Consider the following 11,972-nt stretch of genomic DNA (forward strand, 5'->3'; position numbering starts at 1 on the left):
GCTGATATTTTATACCGGGGGGGGGGGGGGGGGGGGGGTAACTCTCTTTTTATCATTCAAAGACGGCCGGATACTAACTCCCATATATTACAACGCTGCTGAAGGCTTGTGACCTTCTCAGCATGAAAACAAAAACACAAACCCCAGACGACTCTCTCCGTTCCAGTTCTACCTCCCCCTCTTCCAACCCTCCCTTATTACCTGAAGTTTTTGGTGGGACTGGCGTTATAACTACAATCTCCACAATATGACGATTTGATACTTAACTTTGACATAATTCCGACTCAGAAAATAAACTTATTGCATAAAGGTGTTGGTAGGGCGTATAATCTAAACAATGAATAATACAAACTACAAAATAGCCTCGGAAAGAACTGGAACTCTTAATGACAAAAGGCATGCACAGGGAAAATCTGAAGGTTATGTTTCAGGCGACGAATGCAGACTGGGTGTTTGAAATGTTAGGGGAGTAAATGATCTCAAGGTAAAAGAATTCCGTGAAACTATGGACGTGAGGAAACTAGACATTTTATGTGTGCCTGAAACAAAGAAAAAGGGATGCGAAACCAAAGATATAAAAAACGGCGTGTTGAAAGGCGGATTTAAAACATTGTCAGGAGTAGACTGTGAATCACATGGTAAAGAAGGAGCAGGTCTGATTTTGAATGAAAGATCAAAGCAGCATCTCGGAGACCATGGTTTCGTGTCTGCCAGACTGCTGTGGGCTAGAATGAAAGTAGGAAACAGAAGACTATTTACCGTAGCATTCTACGCGCCAGTTGACAGTGATCCTAGAGAAGTAAAAGACGCCTTCTGGGACACTTTAAATAAGACAATAAATATTTGCGAACATGGGGAAAGAGTAATTCTACTAGGAGACATAAAAGGTTGGGGGGGCATCCAAAATCAGGATACAGAAAGTGTATTAGGTGATTTTGAGGATCCAATAACAAACTATAACGGAGATAAATTAGTTGGTCTATGCTTAGAAAGGGGTCTGTTTATTACAAATACTTGATTTAGACATAAAATGATCCACATGTACACCTGGTCTAAAGGAAATAGCCCCAGTATAATTGACTTTGTTGTTGCGGTTGAAAGACTAAGAAAGTTAGTCAAAGATACAAGGGTCTTAAGGGTTCCTGAATGCAATACTGATCATTACCTCCTGATCTCAAAAATTAACTTAGGTCGGGGATGAAGAAAAAACAACCAAGAAAGCAAAATAAACGCGAATCAAAATTGAGAACCTACAGAAACCGGATGTGCGAATAGATTTCCAAAATAAGATAAACGAAAGCATAGATAGGGCAACATGGGAGGACCGTATAAAAAACAAAGATATAGAGGCAGGTCTTAGCAATGAGGAAGGAAATAGACGTAGAAATGATTATAGACGCGAAAACAGGATACGCAGCGATTAATTAAGGAAAGTAAAGATACAATCAGAGCAGAAGAAGAGATGAAAATACAAAACGACTTTGAAGGAGGCAGGAAACTACTTTATAAAAAATGAAAGGAAACAAAAGTACAGAATTTGTCAACATGAAAAATAGTAGACGAGAAATGGTATATGATGCAAACGGAATACTAGAGGCTTCAAGAGACTATTTTAGAAGACAATTCAGAGATGAAGCTATAGGACACCACAAATGCGATGTTGAACACGATACGATGGAAAACTCAATTGAGAATGTCTGTGTCACTGAGGTTGGGGATATAATTAAGAACTTGAAAAAGGGTAAGGCTGCCGGGATAGACGGTATTAACGCTGAAATGCTTAAACACAGTGGCGCGTGCATACCACATAGACTGTGCGAATTGATAAATTTATGCTTCGAGATAGGAGACGTCCCAGACGATTAGAAAAAAGCGATTATCGTACCAATATACAAGAGAAAGGGAGATAAAAGCGACTGCAATAATTATAGAGGGATTAGCTTATTAAGCACCGTAAGTAAAATATATTCAAAAATACTTATTCGTAGGGTAATGAAAATAACAGAAGCAAAGATTTAGGAAGTCTTAAGTGGGTTTATGTCAGAAAGGTCATGTATGGATCAAATATTTAGCTTAAGGCAAATAACAGAAAAAAGTTTGAGAATAGGAAAAAAAGTCTTCTGTGCATTTGTTGACCTAGAAAAAGCTTTTGACAAGGTAGATAGATGTAAACTTCAGGAAGTCCTGAAAGAGTATGGAGTCAATGGATGGCTCCTACAAGCTATAGAAAAATATATACAGGTAGTAAAGCGAGTGTAAGAGTGAATGGGAAATCGAGTGACTGTTTCGATATCATTCCAGGAGTTAAACAAGGATGCGTTATGTCTTTATGGTTATTTATATTACTTATGGACAAGTGTTTAAGAATGGCTCTCTACGACGAAGAGGGTGTGGATCTCGAAACAGTAAGGGTACGTGGGTTAGCGTTCGCAGATGATAAGGTTGTTATACCAGAGTCTATCGAAGACTTACAAAGAATGTTGAATAAACTAGATGCAAGCATGAAGAGCATGGGGCTCAAACTTAACGAAAATAAAACAAAAACTATGGTGTTCGAAGGAAAGACTGAGAAAACACTGTGCAATATTTTATTAAATGATGAGAGAATTGAACAAGTTGATAAGTATGTATACCTTGGTAGCTTATTTACTAGGGACGGAAAGATAGATAATGAATTAGATAGACGCATAAACGAAGGTAAAAAGGTTATTGGTAGAGCAGGTCCCCTTGTCAGAATTAAAAATATATCAAATAAGGCTAAAGTGGCAATACATAATTCTATATTTGTACCGACTGTACTATACGGTAGCGAAACATGGACTTATCAAGAAAAAGATAAGAGTAAAATTAGCGCAATTGACATGAGATTCACGCGCATAATATGCGAGAAAACCCTGATGGACAAAGTAAGTAACGAGATAATTCTAAAAGAATGTGGTGCAGAAGAGACGCTAGTAGCCACATGGGATAGAAATCGGTTAAGATGGTTCGGTCATGTTGAGAGAATGCCAATGAACGACTAACGAAACACGAGTATCAAGGTAAAGTAAATTGCAGCGTGCCCAGAGGTAGACCGCGGAAAGAATGGTTAGAAAATGTGAATGAGACCCTAGTTAGAAGAGACATAAGAAGTCACACAAACACGAAAGCCTGTATGAAACAATGCATGGGCATAAAAGAAGCTAGAGAAGTATGCTAGGACAGGAAGGTATGGCGACAAATAGTTAATAAAAAGAGTGTCAGTAGAGTGAATGACGCCTGAAACAAAAGACCTTGGCCACTAATGGACCCAAGTGGGGAACCTTACATAAAGACTTCGTGAGGTTCTTAGCTTGGGGTGATTGCTAGAGAGATTGATCAGCAACCTAGGTCGGAGCAGTGTTGCGGAACAAACGTGTTATTTACTTAAATAAAACGAGAATTCTGGATGAATCTGAAAATTCTCTATCCCTTCCACACACTACTCCTTTCCTCTACGGTGCGAGTCACGCCTACCTCGAAAGGGAAATGGCTTACTGGTGTAATAACAATAATAATAATAATAATGATAATCATACCGAAGGTGTTCCGCGTTGATGTCGCGGTAGGGCTTGAGCTCTCCTCTCATGACTTTGACGGCAATTTTGGAGATAGCATTGCTACTGACAGGGTTTCCCATGCCAAATAGGCTGATAACGAAGAGGAGAGGGACTAAGTAGAACACCAAAACCCATCAATGAAAAATGGAGAATATATTAAAGATTTTGAAACGCTTGTCACTTCCCGAGGATCGTCGGGGCGCCCGTGGAGCCACCGCTGGGGGCCACAGCATGCGGCACGGTGGCGATGGTGAGCTGCGAGATGGCCAGACAGATCTCACGAATCAAACAGCTGACCAGCAAGAAAATCTGCGACAAACGGTAAGCAGTGGAACATCAACTGTGCCTGCTGAGAATGCTTTGGCTAGCACTAGCTGTTTGCAGCCAACCACCTTGACAGAAATACCGTGGGAGAACATCAATTGGGATACCACAATGAAAGAGGAATTGGTGCGTCTCTATTATGAAAGTGCGAAGTTTGAAACAAACAAGGAAAAAGGATACAATTTAAGAACAAAATTTGCTGCAAAGTATCCTAATATACAAAAGGTCGCACTAAGAGATCTTATCGCTAAGGTGAAAGACATCAGGACTAATCTACATGTTACAGAAGACCGAGCAATGGAGATTAAACAACAGGTTGATTTGACGTGGAAAGACGACGGCAATGAACATCAGTTAGAGAAAGCCGCGACAAACGATCAAGCAGGAGCAATTGATGTTCTTCCTCAACCTATTGTTGATCCAACACCACCACATCCTCCAGAGGTGGATGACCTTATACAACCAGAGGCAGAAGCAGAAATTCAGCAACCAAAAAAGCGACAAAAATGGACATACCATATGAACAGAGATGTTATGAGCCTTTATTTTTTGGCAGAGAAATGTGGGGAAGGTGTGAGGAGAGAACATCATAGACTCTTTTTACTTAAATACCTAGAGCTAGCCACAAAAATAAATGAGCAGAATCTGGCAGATCAAAAACGCTCGATATCTGTAAACAGACTGCTTTCGGCTGTTGAAATAGCTGCTATCAAAATGGAAGTGGAACGGCAGCTTCCTATTGATGAGCTCGCCTTGGAAGATGTGGATAACGAAGACTTGATTGATGCTGAAGGCATAGGTGCTAGGGATAATGAACATCATGCACCGGATCTATTAGAACCACATCCGGATATTACTAACGATGATGTAGGTAGGGAAATCTCAGAAGAACTACAGCACCTGGAAAGGAATTTTTGTCATGCTTTACTAGAGTTCAGATATGTGGAACCAACACTGAGGCATTCACTGCCCAAAATGAACATCAAAAATCATCTGCGTACACTAATAGCACATCTCGACAGTAAGTTTTACCTACGTATTTGAACGTAGCACAAAATGCGTTAGAGGTGCAAACTCTTGTATACTGTGCAGCTGTAGCAACCGTTAGAGCGTTGGGCCGAAAAACTAGGCCTGCAAATGCAGTTTTTGTTCCAGCAAGAGATCGAGATCCACCATGGAAGATCAGGTTGGATATGGATGTCAAGCAAAGTAAGGTGAAAATTGGGTCGATTAACTCAATATAAAAAAGGAAAGAGAACCAGAAAGCTGATGAACCATGTTACTAAAATCATCCACCCTCGGCACATCAAGACAGTAACACCCGCAATATTGGATGAAATTTTAGACTCTCAACGACAGAGACTTGATGTTCTTACTGCCAGACTGCGTCGGTACAAGAAAAGTAATGCACGAAGGCAAGAAAACCAAAACTTTCAGACACATGAAAGAAGGTTCTATCGTGAACTGAGAGTAAAGCCAAATAACCACCAAGGCACCGAAGTCCCTCAATTGGAAGATATGATTAACTATTGGTCGGACGTTTGGAGAAAAATGAACAGATGCAATTTGGACACTGCGTGGTTCAAACTGGAGGAAGCAAGGGCAAGCAATTCAACTGAGAGTAAAGCCAAATAACCACTAAGGCACCGAAGTCCCTTAATTGGAAGATATGACTAACTACTGGTCATGCGTTTGGGGAAAAATGAACAGATGCAATTTGGACACTGCGTGGTTCAAACTGGAGGAAGCAAGGACAAGCAATAGCCCAGAAATGCATCTGACAAACATCACAGCTTTGGATGCTTCAGTTGTCTTGAAGAGGGCAAGTAATTGGAAAGCTCCAGGTCCGGACATGGTGCACAACTTCTGGTACAAGTACCTGAAGAATGTGCATCTTGCGTTGGCAAGGTGTTTTCAGAAGATCATTGAGCACCCAGATTTGATGCCAGGTTTTATGCTCCAAGGTACTACGTATATGATACCAAAAAAACCAGACGCTCAAAAACCATCTGACTTTCGACCGATAGCCTGTCTTTCAACAATTTATAAATGTCTTACAGCTATCATTGTAGATAAGGTATATTCTCATTGTGACAAGAATGACATTCTTACAGAAGAACAAAAAGGATGTTGTAAAAACTCACGAGGCTGTCAAGATCTAATCATTATAGACGCTGTTGCCATGACTCAAGTTCATAAGCATCAAAGGAACTTACACATGGCATACATGGACTACAAGCAAGCGTTTCCTTCTATTCCGCATGACTATTTGCTTGAAGTCTTAAAACTTTACAAAATCCGTCCACGCATTATTGGCTTTCTAAGCCATGCGATGAGGCTCTGGGGTAGAAGAATCAAGTATTTTGATCATGGACAACCAAGGATAACTGGATCAATACGCTTTACGACGGGTATATTTCAAGGAGACTCCTTCAGCGCCCTATGGTTCTGTTTAGCATTGGATCCATTGAGCAAAACACTAAACAGCATGTATCATGGGTTCAGAATTCATGATAATGAGGATGGTCATCAAGTGACCTATCTTCTTTACATGGATGACCTGAAGCTGTACGCTAGTTCAGGCCAGAAACTGCAGCAAGTGATTGATGTCACAAAGCAGTTTTCCAATGATATCAACATGCAGTTCGGACTAGATAAATGCAGAACAGTACATTTAATCAGAGGGCAATTAGGGACCGCAAAGTTAGAGAACGAGTTCGAAAATGACATCGAGGCAATAGCTGCAGGCGAATCATATAAATATCTGGGCATTCTTGAATCTAAGGGTATTCAACATACGATAGTTAAGACAAGCCTAATGACTGCCTTTACTACGAGACTCAGATTAATTATGAAGACTTTTCTCAACTCGGCAATCAAAATCAGGGCGATCAACACATATGCCATCCCTGTCCTCACGTACTCCATCGGGCTCATAAAATGGTCTAACACTGACCTTGAAAAGTTAAACAGAATTGTTTGCGTAGAAATGACGAAGCACCGAATGGACCATAGAAATTAAGCGATTGAAAGGGTAGTTCTACCACGACATTTAGGGGGTAGGGGCGTTGCAGATGTCAAAAAACTGTGTGAGTCACAAGTTATACAGTTACGAGACTATTTTAACAGCAAACGAAATGTTGCGCTTTGCAGAACCATCTGCCAAGCGGATCTTAAATACACGCCCTTAAATTTGTCCTCAGATGGGGCCTTGAATATCAGGGCAGAAACCATAGAGGAATTAGAAATACAATGGAGGCAGAAAGCCATCCATGGCGAGCACCCCAACACGTTAGATCAAAGTGAAGTGGATAGTGAGGCATCTAATATTTGGCTAAGAAAGGGTGTTCTGTATCCAGAGACGGAAGGATTCGTTATTGCAATACAGGACAAGGTTGTCAGCACCAGGAATTATCGCAAACACGTGTTACATCAAGACGTGGTTGACCGGTTCCGATTATGTGGAGATACCACCGAATCCATCGAGCACATTATTCATGGCTTTCGCGTAATGGCTCATAGAGAATATACGCACACACATAATGATGTAGCGGGCATTATACATCAACATCTTGTCATAAACCTAGGACTCTGAAAAGAATGGGTGCCCTTCTATAGATACATTCCAATGCCCGTTTTAGAAAGCGAAGATTACATCTTATATTGGGATGTTACCATCCAAACGGCTCATTACATCCGGGCCAATCGACCTGACATCGTGATGCGAGAAAAAAAAGGTGGAAGAGTCTACATCATCGACATTGCTTGTCCGCTTAACCGAAATTTGCAGTCAACCTACACAACCAAGATCCACAAGTATAGCGAGTTAAGGCATGAAGTAAAGACCATATGGAGGAATGTGAATCATGCATCCATTCATCCCATTGTGATTTCGGCTACAGGCAATGTACACGCAAGATGCACTGAACATCTTGAACATTTAGGAGTCAGTAGGGTATCGGCAACAGCTCAGAAGGCGGTTTTATTAAACACCTGTTGCATTGTAAGAAACTTTCTTGATCATCAGGAAGCGAGCGACTCAAAACCCGTGGAGTGGCAGATGGTAGCTCTAAGAAAGCATCCAGAGGTGACTGTTGTCACCTCCAAAGCTCGTGGCTGCTCGTAATTGTATACCTATAACATCATCGCAGGAGGTTTCAACCATCGTATTAAATTATTTGAATTAAGTTATAACATTCTAATCTCATCAGTCACTTGACTTAGTCCGTGGCTATGATGTATCACCGGGTTTACCCGAGTAAAAGTTTAATAAAAACACATAATAATAATAATAATAATAATAATAATCAAGAGCCTCGGTGGCTCAGTTGGTTAGACACTTGGACTTCACCTCAGAGGTCCGGGGTTCGATCCCTGAGCCGGTACCTCTGGAAATTTTTGAATGTATATTTACCGAGGTTCTGGTGGTTCGGAACCCACCTTAAGCTGTAGGTCCCCCCATCTTGTACTTGACTGCAACCCAGTCCGTCAATGATGGGATAAAAACCAGGCTTTGTCCAATATGTCTAGGCAGACTGCTCTCATCAGATCACTTGATTGCATTATAAAAATGCGTCCGTGACTGATGATATATATCGAACCCCGGACCTCCGAGGTCAAGTCCGAGTGTCTAACCAACTGAGCCACCGAGGTCCTTTTAATACTAATAATACATGAATTTTCAACCAGAAAGATTAATTTTCTAACGAAATAGTAGAATGTTAAATAAAATAGTTATACTTTCAACCAAATAGTTCAATTTTCATTTACTTCTGAAAAAAAAAACAATTTTAAACAAAATACTGGCCTTATACATGAATTTTTAACTAGATTAATTTTCAACAAAAATTTTCAACAAAAAACTTGAATTTTCAACCTAATATTTAAATTTTCAACAACAAAAAGGTGAGTTTTCAACAACAATTAATAATTCCCTTCTGGAAAAAAAACAACAAATTTGCAACCAAATAATGGCCTCACCCATGAATTTTCAACCGGAGAGATAAGTTTTCAAAAAAGAAGATTAATTTTCTATCGAAAAAGTACAGTTTTCACTCAAATACATGAATTCTCAACCAAATAGTTAAATTTTCAACAACAAAAATGAATTTTACGTAAAAATGAATAATTCCCTTCTGGAAAAAACAATACATTTTCAAGAAAATACTGGCCTCATACATGAATTTTTAACCATTAAGATAGGCTTTTAAAAAAGAAGATTAACTTTCTACCGAAAAAGTAGGATTTTTAATAAAATACATATATTTTCAACCAAATAGTTTAATTGTCATCCATAAACATCAATTTTCTACCGAAAATATGAAATTTCAACAAAAACCTTGAATTTTCAACCAAATATTTTCAGCAAAATACTGGCCTCATACATCAATGTTCAATGGGTAAGATAAGTTTTCAGAAAAGAAGATTATATTTCTATCGAGAAAGTTCAGTTTTCAATAAAATGCATGAATTTTCAACCAAATAGTTAAATTTTCAACAACAAAAATGAATTTGCAACCAAAATGAATAATTTCCTTCCGAAATATATAAACAAGGTTTCTACAAAATACTGTCTTCATACATGAATTTTCAACCGAAAAGTTGTTTTCCAAAAAAGAAGATTAATTTTTTATCGAAAAAGTAGAATTTTCAAATGAAATACATAAATTTTCAACCAAAAATATCAATTTTCTACCAAAAAAGAGGAATTGGCAACAAAATGCATGAACTTTCACCAACAAAAAAATGAATTTCCAAGCAAAATGAATAATTTCCTACCGAAAAAAGTAATCAAATTTTTAACAAACTACTGGCCTTATACAAGAATTTTCAACTAGGTTAATCTTCTATCCCAAAAGTAGAATTTTTAATTCAATACATATATTTTAAACCAAATATTTTAATTGTTAACCAGAAACGTCAATTTTCTACCAAAAAGACGAATTTTCAACAAAAAAGTTGACTCTTCAACCAAGTATTTAAATATGTAACATGAAAAAGTGAGTTTTCAACAAAAATGAATAATTTCCTTCTGGAAGAAAACAATACATTTTCAACAAAATACTGGCCTATTACATCAATTTTCAACCGGCAAGATAAGTTTTCAAAAACGAAGATTATTTTTCTATCGAAAAAGTTCAGTTTTAAATAAAATTCATGAATTTTCAACCAAATAGTTAAACTTTCAAGAACAAAAATGAATTTGCAACCAAAATGAATAATTCCCTTCCGAAAAAAAAACAAATAATTTTTCAACAAAATACTGGCCTCATACATGAATTTTCAACCATAAAGATCAGTTTTTAAAGAAGAAAACTAATTTTCTATCGAGAAAGTAGAACATTTAATGAAATACATAAATTTTCAATCAAATAGTTTAATTTTCATCAAAAAATATCAATTTTCTACAGAAAAAAGAATTTTCAACAAAATACATTCATTTTAAACCACATAAATGAATTTTCAGGCAAAAGTAATAATTTCCTTCTAGAGGAAACAAACAAATTTTTAACAAAATACTGGCCTCATACATGAGTTTTCAACCAGAAATATAAATTTTCAAAACAAAAATTTCTATCGAAAAAGTACAGTTTTCAACAAAATACATGAATTTTCAACCAAATAGTTAAATTTTCAACAACAAAAATGAATTTTCAACCAAAATGAATAATTCCCTTCCAAAAAACAAACAAACTTTCAACAAAATACTGGCCTCATACATGAATTTTCAAACAGAAAGATAAAGTTTCAGAAAAGAACATTAATTTTTTATCGAAAAAGTAGAATTTTCAATAAGATACATATATTTTCTACCAAAAAGATCAATCTTCTACCAAAAAAGACGAATTTTCAACAACAAAAATTTAGTTTTCTGTCGAAATGAATGACGTAGTCCCGAAAAAAAAATTCACCAAAACACTGGCCTCATACATGAGTTTTCAACAAAAAAGATGTATTAAAAAAAAAACATTATTTTTTTATCGAAAAAGTAGAATTTTCAAATAAAATACATAAATTTTCAACCAAAAATATCAATTTTCTACCAAAAAGAGGAATTTGCAATAAAATACATGAATTTTCATCAACAAAAATGTTTTTTTTGTGGAATCAGTTGGTTCAAAAATATATTTGTATGAATAAAGAGTTTATTAAACAGCACTAGAATTTACAGAGGAAGGAAACTTATAACGACGAGTATGACAAGTTTTAAGATTAGTTTAGGAACATAGGCTCGAGACGAGGTCGAGTGTTCGCTAGGTAGAGGTAGAATTGTATCTGAAGATTGGAAGTAAGGGATGAACATCGATGGTATCGCAGATCGTTGATACAGAAGTGGAGAGGATATTAGCCTCTCTCTAATTGGTCATAGAATTCTTAGAGAAGGGCAGTAGACACACTCACTTTCTGACATCATTACAAGATGCCAAATTTTCCCAAAATTTGAAGTAAAGTTGGCCATGGGCCCATGTGTGCAGCTATAAAGAAAGAAACGACTTAAGGCGCCCTAAATTGGGACAAGATGCTAAAACGAGTTTTCGAAAGGACGAACACAAAGTAAGAGAACATGTCCCTGAAACCAATGGTTTTGAATGCACAAACCTTCTAGTAATAATACTAAAGAAAGATAGCAGATGTTACACGTTGCCTTGCCGTAGGAATATTCAATTTAGAAAGCTAAATACAATTTAGTTTAGAGACAAAATAAAGGGAAATTTGGTAGAAACATACTTAGATAAAAAACGTAAATTATAAATAAATTGTTACGACGTAACATCTTGGCCCCCATTTAACCGTACATGAGTGTTCAATGTGTATATGAAGATAATAGTTAAAAAAATTAATGATATTGCTATCCACATAAAAAAATAAGATGAAGACTGAAGACATTTATTTGAGAATTAAAGACATTTAATTAAATATTACAATGCATTGTTGTGAGAAATAAAAAAAAATTAATAAAAGAGTGTTTGAGAAAGATACAGTCTGTCAAGTTAAAGCGTGGGTGGCTTTACTCGCAGTCGGTAAGGTGTATCGACATGATTTTGGTGTCAAAATATTAAGAAGAGCTCC

The sequence above is a fragment of the Belonocnema kinseyi genome, chromosome 10 (genome assembly GCF_010883055.1).
Source record: "Belonocnema kinseyi isolate 2016_QV_RU_SX_M_011 chromosome 10, B_treatae_v1, whole genome shotgun sequence".
Lineage (NCBI taxonomy): Eukaryota > Metazoa > Arthropoda > Insecta > Hymenoptera > Cynipidae > Belonocnema > Belonocnema kinseyi.